Source organism: Diadema antillarum, unplaced genomic scaffold, assembly GCF_040938485.1.
Source record: "Diadema antillarum isolate AM-2024a unplaced genomic scaffold, OU_Dant_1.0 scf00000027, whole genome shotgun sequence".
Classification (NCBI taxonomy): Eukaryota; Metazoa; Echinodermata; class Echinoidea; order Diadematoida; family Diadematidae; genus Diadema; species Diadema antillarum.
The window spans coordinates 1,055,291-1,074,838 of record NW_027270916.1 but is presented as its reverse complement, the minus strand read 5'-3'; positions in this window follow the sequence as shown (position 1 = coordinate 1,074,838).

The window sequence follows — 19,548 nt, the reverse complement described above, 5'->3', positions numbered from 1 at the left end:
CCAGTTAAAACCAGTTGAGACCAGTTGAAACCAGTTGACACCAGTTGAACCCAATTAAAACCAGTTGAGTCCAGATGAACCCAATTGAAACCAGTTTAGACCCTTTCAGATTAGTTAAAACCAGATGAAACCAGTAAAAAGCAGTTGAAACTAGTACAACCAGTTCAAACCAGTTAAAACCAGCTGAGACCAGTTGAACCCAGTTCAAACCGGTTGAGGCCATCTGAAACCAGTCCAAATCAGTTGAGACCAGTTGAAACCAGTTAAAACCAGTTGAGAGCAGTTCAAACCAGTTGAAACCAGATGAAACGAGTTCAAACCAGTTGAAACCAGTTAAAAAAAGTTGAGACCAGTTTAAACCAGTTGATATCAGATGAAACCAGTTCAAACTAGTTGAGACCAGTTCAAACGAGTTGAAATCAGTTGAACCCAATTAAAACCTGTTGAGACCAGATCAAACCCGTTCAAACCGGATGAACCCAATTAAAATCAATTGAAACCAGTTCAAACCAGTTAAAACAAGTTGAGACCAGTTCAAACCAGATGAAACCAGTTAAAACCAGTTGAGAGCAGTTCAAACCAGTTGAAACCAGATGAAACCAGTTCAAACCAGTTTAAACCAGTTAAAACAAGTTGAGACCAGTTGAAACCAGATGAAACCAGTTAAAACCAATTGAGAGCAGTTGAAACCAGTTGAAACCAGATGAAACCAGTTCAAACCAGTTTAAACCAGTTAAAAAAAGTTGAGACCAGTTCAAACCAGTTGAAATCAGATGAAACCAATTGAAACTAGTTGAGACCAGTTCAAACCAGTTGAAATCAGTTGAACCCAGTTAAAACCAGTTGAGACCAGTTCAAACCAGTTAAAGCAAGTTGAGACCAGTTGAAACCAGATGAAACCAATTAAAAGTAGTTGAGCTCAGATGAAACCAGTTAAAACCAGTTGAGACCATTTCAAATTAGTTGAAACCAGATGAAACTAGTACAACCAGTTGAGACCAGTCAAAACCATTTGAAACCAGAAAAAAACAGTTAAGACCAATCGAGAACAGTTAAGGCCAGTTGAAACCAATTAAAACCAGTTGAGTCCAGATGAAACCAGTTGAAACCAGTTGAGACCATTTCAAATTAGTTGAAACCAGATGAAACCAGTTAAAACCAGTTGAAACTAGTACAACCAGTTGAGACCAGTTAAAACCATTTGAAACCAGAAAAAAAACCAGTTAAGACCAGTCGAGAACAGTTGAGACCAGTTAAAACCAGTTGACACCAGTTGAACCCAATTAAAACCAGTTGAGTCCAGATGAAACCAGTTAAAACCAGTTGAGACCATTTCAAATTAGTTGAAACCAGATGAAACCAGTTAAAACCAGTTGAAACTAGTACAACCAGTTGAGACCAGTCAAAACCATTTGAAACCAGAAAAAAACAGTTAAGACCAATCGAGAACAGTTAAGGCCAGTTGAACCCAATTAAAACCAGTTGAGTCCAGATGAAACCAGTTGAAACCAGTTGAGACCATTTCAAATTAGTTGAAACCAGATGAAACCAGTTAAAACCAGTTGAAACTAGTACAACCAGTTGAGACCAGTTAAAACCATTTGAAACCAGAAAAAAAACAGTTAAGACCAGTCGAGAACAGTTGAGACCAGTTAAAACCAGTTGACACCAGTTGAACCCAATTAAAACCAGTTGAGTCCAGATGAAACCAGTTGAAACCAGTTGAGACCAGTTAAAACCAGTTGACACCAGTTAGAAATAGTGATTCTATAGCATGACTTTACAAATTAAGATCAAAGTAGAAAATTGAGTTCACGATCATGTTTTCAAACGAAATTACTCTGTGTAATGACTATCAGTATTATAACGCTGATGAAATTGAATTAGCCCATGAAAGTTTCACTAAATTTCCAGTAAATTGGGTATTTGGTAATAATGACGCTAAGAGAAACATCTTGCTAGTATATTCGATGTGGTTATACAAGGATAGAAAATTCCTTGTATATGTTCTGTAGATTTCGTCGATTTTGTTACTCGCTAGAAATCTGTGCAAGGTTAGACAAAATGACAAAAATCCCCTATTGGGTAAATCGTATATTACATTGAAAACGGGTTTGAAACAGTTTCCAAAGTAAAACCGTCAAATTTACGTGCAAGGTAAACGAAATAATTCATTTTCAAGAAAGAGTGTGTTATGAATTCAAGTGAATGATACATGACCAATATAAGATGCTTGATAGTCGATTGCAGTTTGCCACAAGTACCAAACTATTTGAAAGTAATAGAAGAAATGAAAGGCCCTTTTTCTTCTCTATCCTAATTGCGTGTCCTATGGTTTCTTATCTTTGCGTCATTACTACCAATGACGCAGAATATAGTAAATTATATGAAGCAATGTTTTCACACACCGCAATTTTGTTAATCTGGTAGAGAGCTCTTTCTTCTTTGTTGAAAGGAAACAAATCATTAAAAATGTGAATTTAGTTTTCATTTCTGATGACACAAATCACACAAGTTTAAAAGAAACTGCATAATACAAGAACATAGTGATTCTACAGCATGACTTTACAAATTAGGATCGCACAATTTGGTTCACGATTGTGGTTTCAAAGTCTGTGTAATGAGTCTCGGCATTATAACGGTGCTGAAATCGAACTAGCAGAATTTTGGAAGTTTCATTGAATTTACGGTAAATTGGGTATTTGGCGGTAACGACGCAAAGTAGAGTAACATCGGAGAAAGAAATCAGTTACTGGGTGAATCGTACATGACACGTTCCCAGTGGTATAAAACCGTTAAATTTTGGTGCAAGATGTACTAAATGATTGGTTATCAAGAAAGAGAACGCTATGAATTACAATGTACATTTCATTGAAAACGGGTTCGAAACCGTTTCCAACGTAAAACCGTCAAATTTTCGTGCAAGGTAAAAGAAATAATCAATTTTCAAGAAAGAGTGTGACAAGTGAACAATTGCACATTACATTGAAAACGGGCTTGAACCCATTCCCAACGTGTAAAACCGTTAAAAATCTCGTGCAAGGTATACGAAATGATTGATTATCAAGAAACAGAACACTATGAACTCGTGAATGACAAATTACCAATTTTAGATGCTTGATAGTCTAATTACTTGCAGATTGCCACAAGTTTCAAAGAATTTGAAAGTAATAGAGAGAATGAAATGCCCTTTTTCTTCTCTCTCTGTAATTGCTTGTCCTATGGTTTCTTATTTTTGCGTCATTACTACCAATGACGCAATGTATAGTAAATTATATGTAACAACATATGTAACACAGCGCGAATTTTGTGAATTAGGTACAAAGCTCTTTCTTCTTTGTTGAAAGGAAACAAATCATTGAATTGGGAATTTCTTTCTTCTTTGTTGAAAGGAAACAAATCATTGAATTGGGAATTTCGTTTTCATTTCTTATGAGGCAAGTCACAAATTTAAAAGAAACTATGTGAATACAAGAAAATACTGATTCCATAGCATGACTTTACAAATGAAGAGCAAAGTAGACAATTTGGTTCACAATCATGTTTTAAAACGAAATGAGTCTGTGTAATGACTCTCGGTGTTATAACGGTGATGAAATCGAATTAGCCCATAATGAAAGTTTCACGGAATTTCCAGTAAATTGGGTATTTGGTAGTAACGACGCAAAGTAGAGGAACATCGGGCAAGTATATTCGATCTGGTATGCAAGGAGAGAAAATTCCTTGTATTTGTTCTGTCAATTTCGTCGATTTTGTTACTCGTTACAAATCTGTGCAAGGTTCGACAAAATGACAAGAATCCGTTATTGGGTAAATCGTATATTACTTTGAAAACTGGTTTGAAACCGTTTTCAACGTAAAACCGTCAAATTTTCGTGCAAGGTAAACGAAATAATTATTTTTCAAATAAGAGTGTGTTATGAATTGAAATGAATGATAAATGGCCAATATAAGATGCTTGATAGTCTATTGCAGTTTGCCACAAGTACCAAAGTATTTGAAAGTAATAGAACGAATGAAAGGCCTTTGGCAGTAACGACGCAAAATAAAGAAACATCGGAGAAAGAAATCCGTACTGGGTGAATCGTACATGGCATTGAAATCGGGCTTAAACCCGTTCCCAATGTGTAAAACCGCTAAATGTTCGTGCAAGGTGTACTAAATAGTTGGTTATCAAGAAAGAGAACGCTATGAATTCAAGCGAATAACAAGTGACAGCTGTACATTACATTGAAAACGGGCTTGAACCCGTTCCCAACGTGTAAAACCGTTAAAATTTCGTGCAAGGTACTAAAATAATTGATTATCAAGAAAGAGAACGCTATGAATTCGTGAATAACAAATTACCAATTTTAGATGCTTGATAATCTAATTACTTGCAGTTTGCCACAAATACCAAAGAATTTGAAAGTAATAGAGCGAATGAAATGCCCTTTTTCTTCTCTATCTTTGATTCCGTGTCCTGCGGTTTCTTATCTTTGCGTCATTACTTAAAATGACGCAATGTATAGTGAATTATATGTAACGACATATGTAACAAAGCGCGAATTTTGTGAATTTATTACAAAGCTCTTTGTTGAAAGGAAACAAATTTTGAATTTCGTTTTCATTTCTTATGACGAAATTCACAAGTTTAAATGAAACTGCGTAAATACAAGAAAATACTGATTCTATAGCATGACTTTACAAATTAAGATCAAAGTAGACAATTTGGTTCACAATCATGTTTTAAAACGAAATGAGTCCGTGTAATGACTCTCGGTGTTATAACGGAAGATGAAATCGAATTAGCCCATAATGAAAGTTTCACGGAATTTCCAGTAAATTGGGTATTTGGTAGTAACGACGCAAAGTAGAGAAACATCGGACAAGTATATTCGATCTGGTATCCAAGGAGAGAAAATTCCTTGTATTTGTTTTGTCGATTTCGTCGATTTTGTTACTTGCTAGAAATCTGTGCAAGGTTCGACAAAACAAAAATAAGTTATTAGGTAAATCGTACATTACGTTGAAATAAAAAAAAACATTTCCAACGTAAAAGCGTCAATTTTTCGTGCAACGTAAACGAAATAATTAATTTTCAAGAAAGACTGCGCTGTGAATTCAAGTAAATGATAAATGACCAATGTAAGATGCATGATAGTCTATTGCCGTTTGCCACAAGTACTAAAGTATTTGAAAGTAATAGAACGAATGAAATGCCTTTTTTCTTCTCTATCCTTTAATTGCGTGTCCTATGGTTTCTTATCTTTGCGTCATTACAACCAATAACGCAATGTATAGTAAATTATATGTAACAATGTTTTCACACACCGCGAATTATGTGAATCTGGTAGAAAAGCTCTTTCTTCTTTCTTGAAAGGAAACAAATCATTAAAAATGTAAATTTTGTTTTCATTTCTTATGACGCAAATCAGAAGTTTAAAAGAAACTGCATGAATACAAGAAAATAGTGATTCTATAGCATGACAAATAGAGATCAGACAATTTGGTTCACGATCATGGTTTCAAAGTCTGTGTAATGAGTGTCGGCATTATAACGGTGCTGAAATCGAATTAGCACAATTTTCGAATTTCATTGAATTTACGGTAAATTGGGTATTTGGCAGTAACGACGCAAAGTAGAGAAACATCGGAGAAAGAAATCCGTTACTGGGTGAATCGTACATGACATTGAAATCGGGCTTGAACCTGTTCCCAATGGTATAAAACCGTTAAATTTTCGTGCAAGGTGCACTAGATAATTGGTTATCAAGAAAGAGAACGCTATGAATTCAAGTGAATGACAAATGAACAATTGTACATTACATTGAAAACGGGCTTGAACCCATTCAAAACGTGTAAAACCGTTAAAATTTCGGGCAAGGTATACGAAAAAATTGATTATCAAAAAAGGGAACGTTATGAATTCCTGAATGACAAATGACCAATTTTAGATGCTTGATAGTCTAATTACTTCCAGTTTGCCACAAGTACCAAAGAATTTTAAAGTAATAGAGCGAATGAAATGCCCTTTTTCTTCTCTATCTTTAATTGCGTGTCCTATGGTTTCTTATCTTTGCGTCATTACTTAAAATGACGCAATGTATAGTGAATTATATGTAACGACACATGTAACAAAGCGCGAATTTTGTGAATTTATTACAAAGCTCTTTGTTGAAAGGAAACAAATTTTGAATTTCGTTTTCATTTCTTATGACGCAATTCACAAGTTTAAATGAAACTGCGTAAATACAAGAAAATAGTGATTCTATAGCATAACTTTACAAATTAAGATCAAAGTAGATAATTTGGTTCACAATCATGTTTTAAAACGAGATGAGTCTGTGTAATGACTCTCGGTGTTATAACGGTGATGAAATCGAATTAGCTCATAATGAAAGTTTCACTTAATTTCAAGTAAATTTGGTATTTGGTAGCAAACGACGCAAAGTAGAGAAACATCGGGCAAGTATATTCCATGTGTTATACAAGGAGAGAAAATTCCTTGTATTTGTTCTGTTGATTTCGTCGATTTTGTTACTCGCTAGAAATCTGTGCAAGGTTAGACAAAATCCGTTATTGGGTAAATCGTACATTACATTGAAAACGGGTTCGAAACCGTTCCCAACGTAAAACCGTCAAATTTTCGTGCAAGGTAAGAGAAATATTCAATTTTCAAGAAAGAGTGTGTTAGGAATTCAGGTGAATGATAGATGACCAATATAAGATGCTTGATAGTCTATTGTAGTTTGCCACAAGTACCAAAGTATTTGAAAGTAATAGAACGAATGAAAGGCCTTTTTTTCTTCTCTATCCTTTAATTGCGTGTCGTAGGGTTTCTTATCTTTGCGTCATTACTACCAATGACATAAAATATAGCAAATTATATGTAGCAATGTTTTCATTCACCGCGAATTTTGTAAATCTGGAAGAGAGCTCTTCCCTCTTTGTTGAAAGGAAACAAATCATTGAATTGGGAATTTCGTTTTCCTTTCTTATGACGCAATTCACAAGTTTAAAAGAAACTGCGTGAATACAAGAAAATGCTATATAGCATGACTTTACAAATTAAGATCAAAGTAGACAATTTGGTTCACAATCATGTTTTAAAACGAAATGAGTCTGTGTAATGACTCTCGGTGTTATAACGGTGATGAAATCGAATTAGCCCATAATGAAAGTTTCACGGAATTTCCAGTAAATTGGGTATTTGATAGTAACGACGCAAAGTAGAGAAACATCGGACAAGTATATTCGATCTGGTATGCAAGGAGAGAAAATTCCTGGTATTTGTTCTGTCGATTTCGTCGATTTTGTTACTCGTTACAAATCTGTGCAAGGTTCGACAAAATTAGAAAAATCCGTTATTGAGTAAATCGTACATTACTTTGAAAACGGGTTTGAAACCGTTTTCAACGTAAAACCGTCAAATTTTCGTGCAAGTAAACGAAATTATTATTTTTTTAAATAAGAGTGTGTTATGAATTGTAGTTTGCCACAAGAACCAAAGTATTTGAAAGTAATAGAACGTGATAGTAATAGAAAGAAGAAAGTAATAGTAATAGAAAGGCCTTTTTTTCTTCTCTATCCTTTAATTGCGTGTCGTAGGGTGTCTTCTCTTTGCGTCATTACTACCAATGACGTAAAATAAAGTAAATTATATGTAGCAATGTTTTCATTCACCACGAATTTCATCTGGTAGAGAGCTCTTCCCTCTTTGTTGAAAGGAAACAAATCATTGAATTGGGAATTTCGTTTTCATTTCTTATGACGCAATTCACAAGTTTAAAAGAAACTGCGTGAATACAAGAAAATAGTGATTCTATAGCATAACTTTACAAATTAAGATCAAAGTAGATAATTTGGTTCACAATCATGTTTTAAAACGAGATGAGTCTGTGTAATGACTCTCGGTGTTATAACGGTGATGAAATCGAATTAGCTCATAATGAAAGTTTCACTTAATTTCAAGTAAATTTGGTATTTGGTAGCAAACGACGCAAAGTAGAGAAACATCGGGCAAGTATATTCCATGTGTTATACAAGGAGAGAAAATTCCTTGTATTTGTTCTGTTGATTTCGTCGATTTTGTTACTCGCTAGAAATCTGTGCAAGGTTAGACAAAATCCGTTATTGGGTAAATCGTACATTACATTGAAAACGGGTTCGAAACCGTTCCCAACGTAAAACCGTCAAATTTTCGTGCAAGGTAAGAGAAATAATCAATTTTCAAGAAAGAGTGTGTTAGGAATTCAGGTGAATGATAGATGACCAATATAAGATGCTTGATAGTCTATTGTAGTTTGCCACAAGTACCAAAGTATTTGAAAGTAATAGAACGAATGAAAGGCCTTTTTTTCTTCTCTATCCTTTTAATTGCGTGTCGTAGGGTTTCTTATCTTTGCGTCATTACTACCAATGACATAAAATATAGCAAATTATATGTAGCAATGTTTTCATTCACCGCGAATTTTGTAAATCTGGAAGAGAGCTCTTCCCTCTTTGTTGAAAGGAAACAAATCATTGAATTGGGAATTTCGTTTTCCTTTCTTATGACGCAATTCACAAGTTTAAAAGAAACTGCGTGAATACAAGAAAATGCTATAGCATGACTTTACAAATTAAGATCAAAGTAGACAATTTGGTTCACAATCATGTTTTAAAACGAAATGAGTCTGTGTAATGACTCTCGGTGTTATAACGGTGATGAAATCGAATTAGCCCATAATGAAAGTTTCACGAAATTTCCAGTAAATTGGGTATTTGATAGTAACGACGCAAAGTAGAGAAACATCGATCTGGCATGCAAGGAGAGAAAATTCCTGGTATTTGTTCTGTCGATTTCGTCGATTTTGTTACTCGTTACAAATCTGTGCAAGGTTCGTCAAATGCCTTCCGAAGATCTATGAATTCAACTCCAGAAATTTGATTATCTATATTCAAAGACCACTGATTCACAAGTTTTGCAAGAGCAGTTGATGTGGAATGAAATGGTCTGAAACCAGATTGATTAGGGTGTAGTAAATCATTCGCATTCATGAATTCGCTCAGTTGTTGATGTACGGTCCTTTCGATAATTTTACTCACTGTTGGTAAGATTGAAATGGGGCGATAGTTATTCAACGAAAAAATATCTCCTGCTTTGAATATTGGTACTACAAGAGCCTTTTTCCATTCATGTGGAACACCTCCCGTAGACAGGGATTTGTTAATGATATCGCAAAGAGATTCTGCAATAACATTCTTTGTCATCTTTAAAAGTTTGTAGCCGATGTGACCTTCTCCGGTTGCTTTATCTATGCCAAGAAGCTCGAACTGTCTAAATACAAAATCTCTCGTTATCATACTTAATTTAAATTGAGAATGAGAAGGAACAAAGCCTTTGTCCTCATCTAATATCATTTGAGAAGTATTTCTCTGCAGATCTTTTGTAATTTTAGTAGCATTAGATATGAAAAAATTGTTGAATGCTTCAGCAATAATTGCGTTGTCCGATACTTCTGCATCATCAACCTTTATGGTATTGGGAGAAATGAGTGATGATTTAGGCGTAAATTCTCTCAAGCTCTTCCACATTTTTTTACTGCTGTTACGATTTTGTAAAATTTGGTCAGTGTTATACTGTTTTTTTCTTATTCTCATGAGATGAGTAACTTTGTGTTTTAGACATTTATAGGTATTCCAAAGATCATTGCTGTTGTTAGTTTTAGGAGCTTTGAGAACTTTATCACGTTCCGTCATGAGCTTAACAACCTCATTAGATATCCATGGACATGCATGTTTTCTTATCCGCTTTTTGCGCAAAGGTATATGCTTGTTGACAACATTATTGAAAAGAGTCAACCACATATCCCACGTATCATCAACGTCGTCTATATCTTTTATGACCTGCCACGGAGCACTTCTCAAATCACTATAAAATTCCTCCTCATTAAGATTTATTAATGAGCGAAATTACGCACATTCAGATTTTTGATGGATCTTTGCACTGAAGTCCCGAATAGCATATACCAAATAATGATCACTAATGCTAGTCTCAAATATTCCCCATTCACTGTAAAGTTCTTTGATACAAATATCAAATCAATTAAAGTAAAAGCAGTAAAAGTAGAAGCAGTATTTGTAACTGACTTGGTCCGTACATATTTGTATAAAACATAACTTTTTCGGCATTCACATCATGTTGGTGTGGCATATAATTACAATTGAAATCACCTAATATAATACTGTACAACTCATATGTTCCGAGAGAGCAGAGCCCAAAGTCCTCTCTAATTCGTCAAAGAAATCAGCGTGAGAATTCGGAGGTCTGTAAAATTCCCCTACAAGGATGGAAGGCTTATTTGGATAATTCTATTCAAACCAAAGGCATTCTAAAATAGATGAATTCAAATCGTCTCTTATTTTATAGTTGAATCTTTTGGAAATATATACAGCCACACCGCCACCATGTCTTGTACGGTCTCTATCTAACAAACCAGTTAAAGCAAGTTGAGACCAGTTGAAACCAGATGAAACCAGTTAAAACCAGTTGAAACTAGTACAACCAGTTGAGACCAGGTAAAACCATTTGAAACCAGAAAAAAAAACAGTTAAGACCAGTCGAGAACAGTTGAGGCCAGTTGAAACCAGTTGAGACCAGTTAAAACCAGTTGACACCAGTTGAACCCAATTAAAACCAGTTGAGTCCAGATGAAACCAATTGAAACCAGTTGAGACCCTTTCAAATTAGTTAAAACCAGATGAAACCAGTAAAAACCAGTTGAAACTAGTACAACCAGTTGAGATCAGTTAAAACCATTTGAAACCCGGAAAAAAAGCAGTTAAGACCAGTTGAGACCAGTTTAAACCAGTTAAAACCAGCTGAGACCAGGTGAACCCAGTTCAAACCAGTTGAGGCCAGCTGAGACCAGTTGAAACCAGTTCAAACCAGTTGAGGCCAGCTGAAACCAGTCCAAATCAGTTGAGACCAGTTGAAACCAGTTAAAACCAGTTGAGAGCAGTTCAAACCAGTTGAAACCAGATGAAACGAGTTCAAACCAGTTGAAACCAGTTAAAAAAAGTTGAGACCAGTTTAAACCAGTTGATATCAGATGAAACCAGTTCAAACTAGTTGAGACCAGTTCAAACCAGTTGAAATCAGTTGAACCCAATTAAAACCTGTTGAGACCAGATCAAACCCGTTCAAACCGGATGAACCCAATTAAAATCAGTTGAGACCAGTTCAAACCAGTCAAAACAAGTTGAGACCAGTTAAAACCAGATGAAACCAGTTAAAACCAGTTGAGAGCAGTTCAAACTAGTTGAAACCAGATGAAACCAGTTAAAACCAGTTGAGAGCAGTTCAAACCAGTTGAAACCAGATGAAACCAGTTCAAACCAGTTTAAAGCAGTTAAAAAAAGTTGAGACCAGTTCAAACCAGTTGAAATCAGATGAAACCAATTGAAACTAGTTGAGACCAGTTCAAACCAGTTGAAATCAGTTGAACCCAGTTAAAGCAAGTTGAGACCAGTTGAAACCAGATGAAACCAGTTAAAACCAGTTGAAACTAGTACAACCAGTTGAGACCAGGTAAAACTATTTGAAACCCGGAAAAAAAGCAGTTAAGACCAGTTCAAACCAGTTCAAACCAGCTGAGACCAGTTGAACCCAGTTCAAACCAGTTGAGGCCAGCTGAGACCAGTTGAAACCAGATGAAACCAGTTAAAACCAGTTGAAACTAGTACAACCAGTTGAGACCAGGTTAAACCATTTGAAAGCAGAAAAAAAAACAGTTAAGACCAGGTGAGAACAGTTGAGTCCAGTTGAAACCAGTTGAGACCAGTTAAAACCAGTTGACACCAGTTGAACCCAATTAAAACCAGTTGAGTCCAGATGAAACCAATTGAAACCAGTTGAGACCCTTTCAAATTAGTTAAAACCAGATGAAACCAGTAAAAACCAGTTGAAACTAATACAACCAGTTGAGATCAGATAAAAAAATTTGAAACCCGGAAAAAAAGCAGTTAAGACCAGTTCAGACCAGTTGAACCCAGTTCAAACCAGTTGAGGCCAGCTGAGACCAGTTGAAACCAGTTCAATCCAGTTGAGGCCAGCTGAAACCAGTCCAAATCAGTTGAGACCAGTTGAAACCAGTTAAAACCAGTTGAGACCAATTCAAAAGTTGAGACCAGTTGAAACCAGTTAAAACCAGTTGAGAGCAGTTCAAACCAGTTGAAACCAAATGAAACGAGTTCAAACCAGTTGAAACCAGTTTAAAAAAGTTGAGACCAGTTTAAACCAGTTGATATCAGATGAAACCAGTTCAAACTAGTTGAGACCAGTTCAAACCAGTTGAAATCAGTTGAACCCAATTAAAACCTGTTGAGACCAGATCAAACCCGTTCAAACCGGAAGAACCCAATTAAAATCAGTTGAGACCAGTTCAAACCAGTTAAAACAAGTTGAGACCAGTTAAAACGAGATGAAACCAGTTAAAACCAGATGAAACCAGTTAAAACCAGTTGAGATCAGTTCAAACCAGTTGAAACCAGATGAAACCAGTTCAAACCAGTTTAAACCAGTTAAAACAAGTTGAGACTAGTTGAAACCAGATGACACCAGTTAAAACCAGTTGAGAGCAGTTCAAACCAGTTGAAACCAGATGAAACCAGTTCAAACCAGTTTAAACCAGTTAAAACAAGTTGAGACTAGTTGAAACCAGATGAAACCAGTTAAAACCAGTTCAGAGCAGTTCAAACCAGTTGAAACCAGATGAAACCAGTTCAAACCAGTTTAAACCAGTTAAAAAAAGTTGAGACCAGTTAAAAAAAGTTGAGACCAGTTCAAACCAGTTGAAATCAGATGAAACCAATTGAAACTAGTTGAGACCAGTTCAAACCAGTTGAAATCTTTTGAACCCAGTTAAAACCAGTTGAGACCAGTTCAAACCAGTTAAAGCAAGTTGAGACCAGTTGAAACCAGATGAAACCAGTTAAAACCAGTTGAAACTAGTACAACCAGTTGAGACCAGGTAAAACCATTTGAAACCAGAAAAAAAAACAGTTAAGACCAGTCGAGAACAGTTGAAGCCAGTTGAAACCAGTTGAGACCAGTTAAAACCAGTTGACACCAGTTGAACCCAATTAAAACCAGTTGAGTCCAGATGAAACCAATTGAAACCAGTTGAGACCCTTTCAAATTAGTTAAAACCAGATGAAACCAGTAAAAAGCAGTTGAAACTAGAACAACCAGTTGAGATCAGTTAAAACCATTTGAAACCCGGAAAAAAAGCAGTTAAGACCAGTTGAGACCAGTTCAAACCAGTTCAAACCAGCTGAGACCAGCTGAACCCAGTTCAAATCAGTTGAGGCCAGCTGAGACCAGTTGAAACCAGTTCAAACCAGTTGAGGCCAGCTGAAACCAGTCCAAATTAGTTGAGACCAGTTGAAACCAGTTAAAACCAGTTGAGAGCAGTTCAAACCAGTTGAAACCAGATGAATCGAGTTCAAACCAGTTGAAACCAGTTAAAAAAATGAGACCAGTTTAAACCAGTTGATATCAGATGAAACCAGTTCAAACTAGTTGAGACCAGTTCAACCCAATTGAAATCAGTTGAACCCAATTAAAACCTGTTGAGACCAGATCAAACCCGTTCAAACCGGATGAACCAAATTAAAATCAGTTGAGACCAGTTCAAACCAGTTAAAACAAGTTGAGACCAGTTAAAACCAGATAAAACCAGTTAAAACCAGTTGAGAGCAGTTCAAACCAGTTGAAACCAGATGAAACCAGTTCAAACCAGTTTAAACCATTCAAAAGAAGTTGAGACTAGTTGAAACCAGATGAAACCAGTTAAAACCAGTTGAGAGCAGTTCAAACCAGTTGAAACCAGATGAAACCAGTTCAAACCAGTTTAAACCAGTTAAAAAAAGTTGAGACCAGTTCAAACCAGTTGAAATCAGATGAAACCAATTGAAACTAGTTGAGACCAGTTCAAACCAGTTGAAATCAGTTGAACCCAGTTAAATCCAGTTGAGACCAGTTCAAACCAGTTAAAGCAAGTTGAGACCAGTTGAAACCAGATGAAACCAGTTAAAACCAGTTGAGACCAGGTAAAACCATTTGAAACCAGAAAAAACAGTAAAGACCAGTCGAGAGCAGTTGAGGCCAGTTAAAACCAGTTGACACCAGTTGAACCCAATTAAAACCAGTTGAGTCCAGATGAACCCAATTGAAACCAGTTTAGACCCTTTCAGATTAGTTAAAACCAGATGAAACCAGTAAAAAGCAGTTGAAACTAGTACAACCAGTTCAAACCAGTTAAAACCAGCTGAGACCAGTTGAACCCAGTTCAAACCGGTTGAGGCCATCTGAAACCAGTCCAAATCAGTTGAGACCAGTTGAAACCAGTTAAAACCAGTTGAGAGCAGTTCAAACCAGTTGAAACCAGATGAAACGAGTTCAAACCAGTTGAAACCAGTTAAAAAAAGTTGAGACCAGTTTAAACCAGTTGATATCAGATGAAACCAGTTCAAACTAGTTGAGACCAGTTCAAACGAGTTGAAATCAGTTGAACCCAATTAAAACCTGTTGAGACCAGATCAAACCCGTTCAAACCGGATGAACCCAATTAAAATCAATTGAAACCAGTTCAAACCAGTTAAAACAAGTTGAGACCAGTTCAAACCAGATGAAACCAGTTAAAACCAGTTGAGAGCAGTTCAAACCAGTTGAAACCAGATGAAACCAGTTCAAACCAGTTTAAACCAGTTAAAACAAGTTGAGACCAGTTCAAACCAGATGAAACCAGTTAAAACCAGTTGAGAGCAGTTCAAACCAGTTGAAACCAGATGAAACCAGTTCAAACCAGTTTAAACCAGTTAAAACAAGTTGAGACCAGTTGAAACCAGATGAAACCAGTTAAAACCAATTGAGAGCAGTTGAAACCAGTTGAAACCAGATGAAACCAGTTCAAACCAGTTTAAACCAGTTAAAAAAAGTTGAGACCAGTTCAAACCAGTTGAAATCAGATGAAACCAATTGAAACTAGTTGAGACCAGTTCAAACCAGTTGAAATCAGTTGAACCCAGTTAAAACCAGTTGAGACCAGTTCAAACCAGTTAAAGCAAGTTGACACCAGTTGAAACCAGATGAAACCAATTAAAAGTAGTTGAGATCAGATGAAACCAGTTAAAACCAGTTGAGACCATTTCAAATTAGTTGAAACCAGATGAAACTAGTACAACCAGTTGAGACCAGTCAAAACCATTTGAAACCAGAAAAAAACAGTTAAGACCAATCGAGAACAGTTAAGGCCAGTTGAAACCAATTAAAACCAGTTGAGTCCAGATGAAACCAGTTGAAACCAGTTGAGACCATTTCAAATTAGTTGAAACCAGATGAAACCAGTTAAAACCAGTTGAAACTAGTACAACCAGTTGAGACCAGTTAAAACCATTTGAAACCAGAAAAAAAAAACAGTTAAGACCAGTCGAGAACAGTTGAGACCAGTTAAAACCAGTTGACACCAGTTGAACCCAATTAAAACCAGTTGAGTCCAGATGAAACCAGTTAAAACCAGTTGAGACCATTTCAAATTAGTTGAAACCAGATGAAACCAGTTAAAACCAGTTGAAACTAGTAGAACCAGTTGAGACCAGTCAAAACCATTTGAAACCAGAAAAAAACAGTTAAGACCAATCGAGAACAGTTAAGGCCAGTTGAACCCAATTAAAACCAGTTGAGTCCAGATGAAACCAGTTGAAACCAGTTGAGACCATTTCAAATTAGTTGAAACCAGATGAAACCAGTTAAAACCAGTTGAAACTAGTACAACCAGTTGAGACCAGTTAAAACCATTTGAAACCAGAAAAAAAACAGTTAAGACCAGTCGAGAACAGTTGAGACCAGTTAAAACCAGTTGACACCAGTTGAACCCAATTAAAACCAGTTGAGTCCAGATGAAACCAGTTGAAACCAGTTGAGACCAGTTAAAACCAGTTGACACCAGTTAGAAATAGTGATTCTATAGCATGACTTTACAAATTAAGATCAAAGTAGAAAATTGAGTTCACGATCATGTTTTCAAACGAAATTACTCTGTGTAATGACTATCAGTATTATAACGCTGATGAAATTGAATTAGCCCATGAAAGTTTCACTAAATTTCCAGTAAATTGGGTATTTGGTAATAATGACGCTAAGAGAAACATCTTGCTAGTATATTCGATGTGGTTATACAAGGATAGAAAATTCCTTGTATATGTTCTGTAGATTTCGTCGATTTTGTTACTCGCTAGAAATCTGTGCAAGGTTAGACAAAATGACAAAAATCCCCTATTGGGTAAATCGTATATTACATTGAAAACGGGTTTGAAACAGTTTCCAAAGTAAAACCGTCAAATTTACGTGCAAGGTAAACGAAATAATTCATTTTCAAGAAAGAGTGTGTTATGAATTCAAGTGAATGATACATGACCAATATAAGATGCTTGATAGTCGATTGCAGTTTGCCACAAGTACCAAACTATTTGAAAGTAATAGAAGAAATGAAAGGCCCTTTTTCTTCTCTATCCTAATTGCGTGTCCTATGGTTTCTTATCTTTGCGTCATTACTACCAATGACGCAGAATATAGTAAATTATATGAAGCAATGTTTTCACACACCGCAATTTTGTTAATCTGGTAGAGAGCTCTTTCTTCTTTGTTGAAAGGAAACAAATCATTAAAAATGTGAATTTAGTTTTCATTTCTGATGACACAAATCACACAAGTTTAAAAGAAACTGCATAATACAAGAACATAGTGATTCTACAGCATGACTTTACAAATTAGGATCGCACAATTTGGTTCACGATTGTGGTTTCAAAGTCTGTGTAATGAGTCTCGGCATTATAACGGTGCTGAAATCGAACTAGCAGAATTTTGGAAGTTTCATTGAATTTACGGTAAATTGGGTATTTGGCGGTAACGACGCAAAGTAGAGTAACATCGGAGAAAGAAATCAGTTACTGGGTGAATCGTACATGACACGTTCCCAGTGGTATAAAACCGTTAAATTTTGGTGCAAGATGTACTAAATGATTGGTTATCAAGAAAGAGAACGCTATGAATTACAATGTACATTTCATTGAAAACGGGTTCGAAACCGTTTCCAACGTAAAACCGTCAAATTTTCGTGCAAGGTAAAAGAAATAATCAATTTTCAAGAAAGAGTGTGACAAGTGAACAATTGCACATTACATTGAAAACGGGCTTGAACCCATTCCCAACGTGTAAAACCGTTAAAAATCTCGTGCAAGGTATACGAAATGATTGATTATCAAGAAACAGAACACTATGAACTCGTGAATGACAAATTACCAATTTTAGATGCTTGATAGTCTAATTACTTGCAGATTGCCACAAGTTTCAAAGAATTTGAAAGTAATAGAGAGAATGAAATGCCCTTTTTCTTCTCTCTCTGTAATTGCTTGTCCTATGGTTTCTTATTTTTGCGTCATTACTACCAATGACGCAATGTATAGTAAATTATATGTAACAACATATGTAACACAGCGCGAATTTTGTGAATTAGGTACAAAGCTCTTTCTTCTTTGTTGAAAGGAAACAAATCATTGAATTGGGAATTTCTTTCTTCTTTGTTGAAAGGAAACAAATCATTGAATTGGGAATTTCGTTTTCATTTCTTATGAGGCAAGTCACAAATTTAAAAGAAACTATGTGAATACAAGAAAATACTGATTCCATAGCATGACTTTACAAATGAAGAGCAAAGTAGACAATTTGGTTCACAATCATGTTTTAAAACGAAATGAGTCTGTGTAATGACTCTCGGTGTTATAACGGTGATGAAATCGAATTAGCCCATAATGAAAGTTTCACGGAATTTCCAGTAAATTGGGTATTTGGTAGTAACGACGCAAAGTAGAGGAACATCGGGCAAGTATATTCGATCTGGTATGCAAGGAGAGAAAATTCCTTGTATTTGTTCTGTCAATTTCGTCGATTTTGTTACTCGTTACAAATCTGTGCAAGGTTCGACAAAATGACAAGAATCCGTTATTGGGTAAATCGTATATTACTTTGAAAACTGGTTTGAAACCGTTTTCAACGTAAAACCGTCAAATTTTCGTGCAAGGTAAACGAAATAATTATTTTTCAAATAAGAGTGTGTTATGAATTGAAATGAATGATAAATGGCCAATATAAGATGCTTGATAGTCTATTGCAGTTTGCCACAAGTACCAAAGTATTTGAAAGTAATAGAACGAATGAAAGGCCTTTGGCAGTAACGACGCAAAATAAAGAAACATCGGAGAAAGAAATCCGTACTGGGTGAATCGTACATGGCATTGAAATCGGGCTTAAACCCGTTCCCAATGTGTAAAACCGCTAAATGTTCGTGCAAGGTGTACTAAATAGTTGGTTATCAAGAAAGAGAACGCTATGAATTCAAGCGAATAACAAGTGACAGCTGTACATTACATTGAAAACGGGCTTGAACCCGTTCCCAACGTGTAAAACCGTTAAAATTTCGTGCAAGGTACTAAAATAATTGATTATCAAGAAAGAGAACGCTATGAATTCGTGAATAACAAATTACCAATTTTAGATGCTTGATAATCTAATTACTTGCAGTTTGCCACAAATACCAAAGAATTTGAAAGTAATAGAGCGAATGAAATGCCCTTTTTCTTCTCTATCTTTGATTCCGTGTCCTGCGGTTTCTTATCTTTGCGTCATTACTTAAAATGACGCAATGTATAGTGAATTATATGTAACGACATATGTAACAAAGCGCGAATTTTGTGAATTTATTACAAAGCTCTTTGTTGAAAGGAAACAAATTTTGAATTTCGTTTTCATTTCTTATGACGAAATTCACAAGTTTAAATGAAACTGCGTAAATACAAGAAAATACTGATTCTATAGCATGACTTTACAAATTAAGATCAAAGTAGACAATTTGGTTCACAATCATGTTTTAAAACGAAATGAGTCCGTGTAATGACTCTCGGTGTTATAACGGAAGATGAAATCGAATTAGCCCATAATGAAAGTTTCACGGAATTTCCAGTAAATTGGGTATTTGGTAGTAACGACGCAAAGTAGAGAAACATCGGACAAGTATATTCGATCTGGTATCCAAGGAGAGAAAATTCCTTGTATTTGTTTTGTCGATTTCGTCGATTTTGTTACTTGCTAGAAATCTGTGCAAGGTTCGACAAAACAAAAATAAGTTATTAGGTAAATCGTACATTACGTTGAAATAAAAAAAAACATTTCCAACGTAAAAGCGTCAATTTTTCGTGCAACGTAAACGAAATAATTAATTTTCAAGAAAGACTGCGCTGTGAATTCAAGTAAATGATAAATGACCAATGTAAGATGCATGATAGTCTATTGCCGTTTGCCACAAGTACTAAAGTATTTGAAAGTAATAGAACGAATGAAATGCCTTTTTTCTTCTCTATCCTTTAATTGCGTGTCCTATGGTTTCTTATCTTTGCGTCATTACAACCAATAACGCAATGTATAGTAAATTATATGTAACAATGTTTTCACACACCGCGAATTATGTG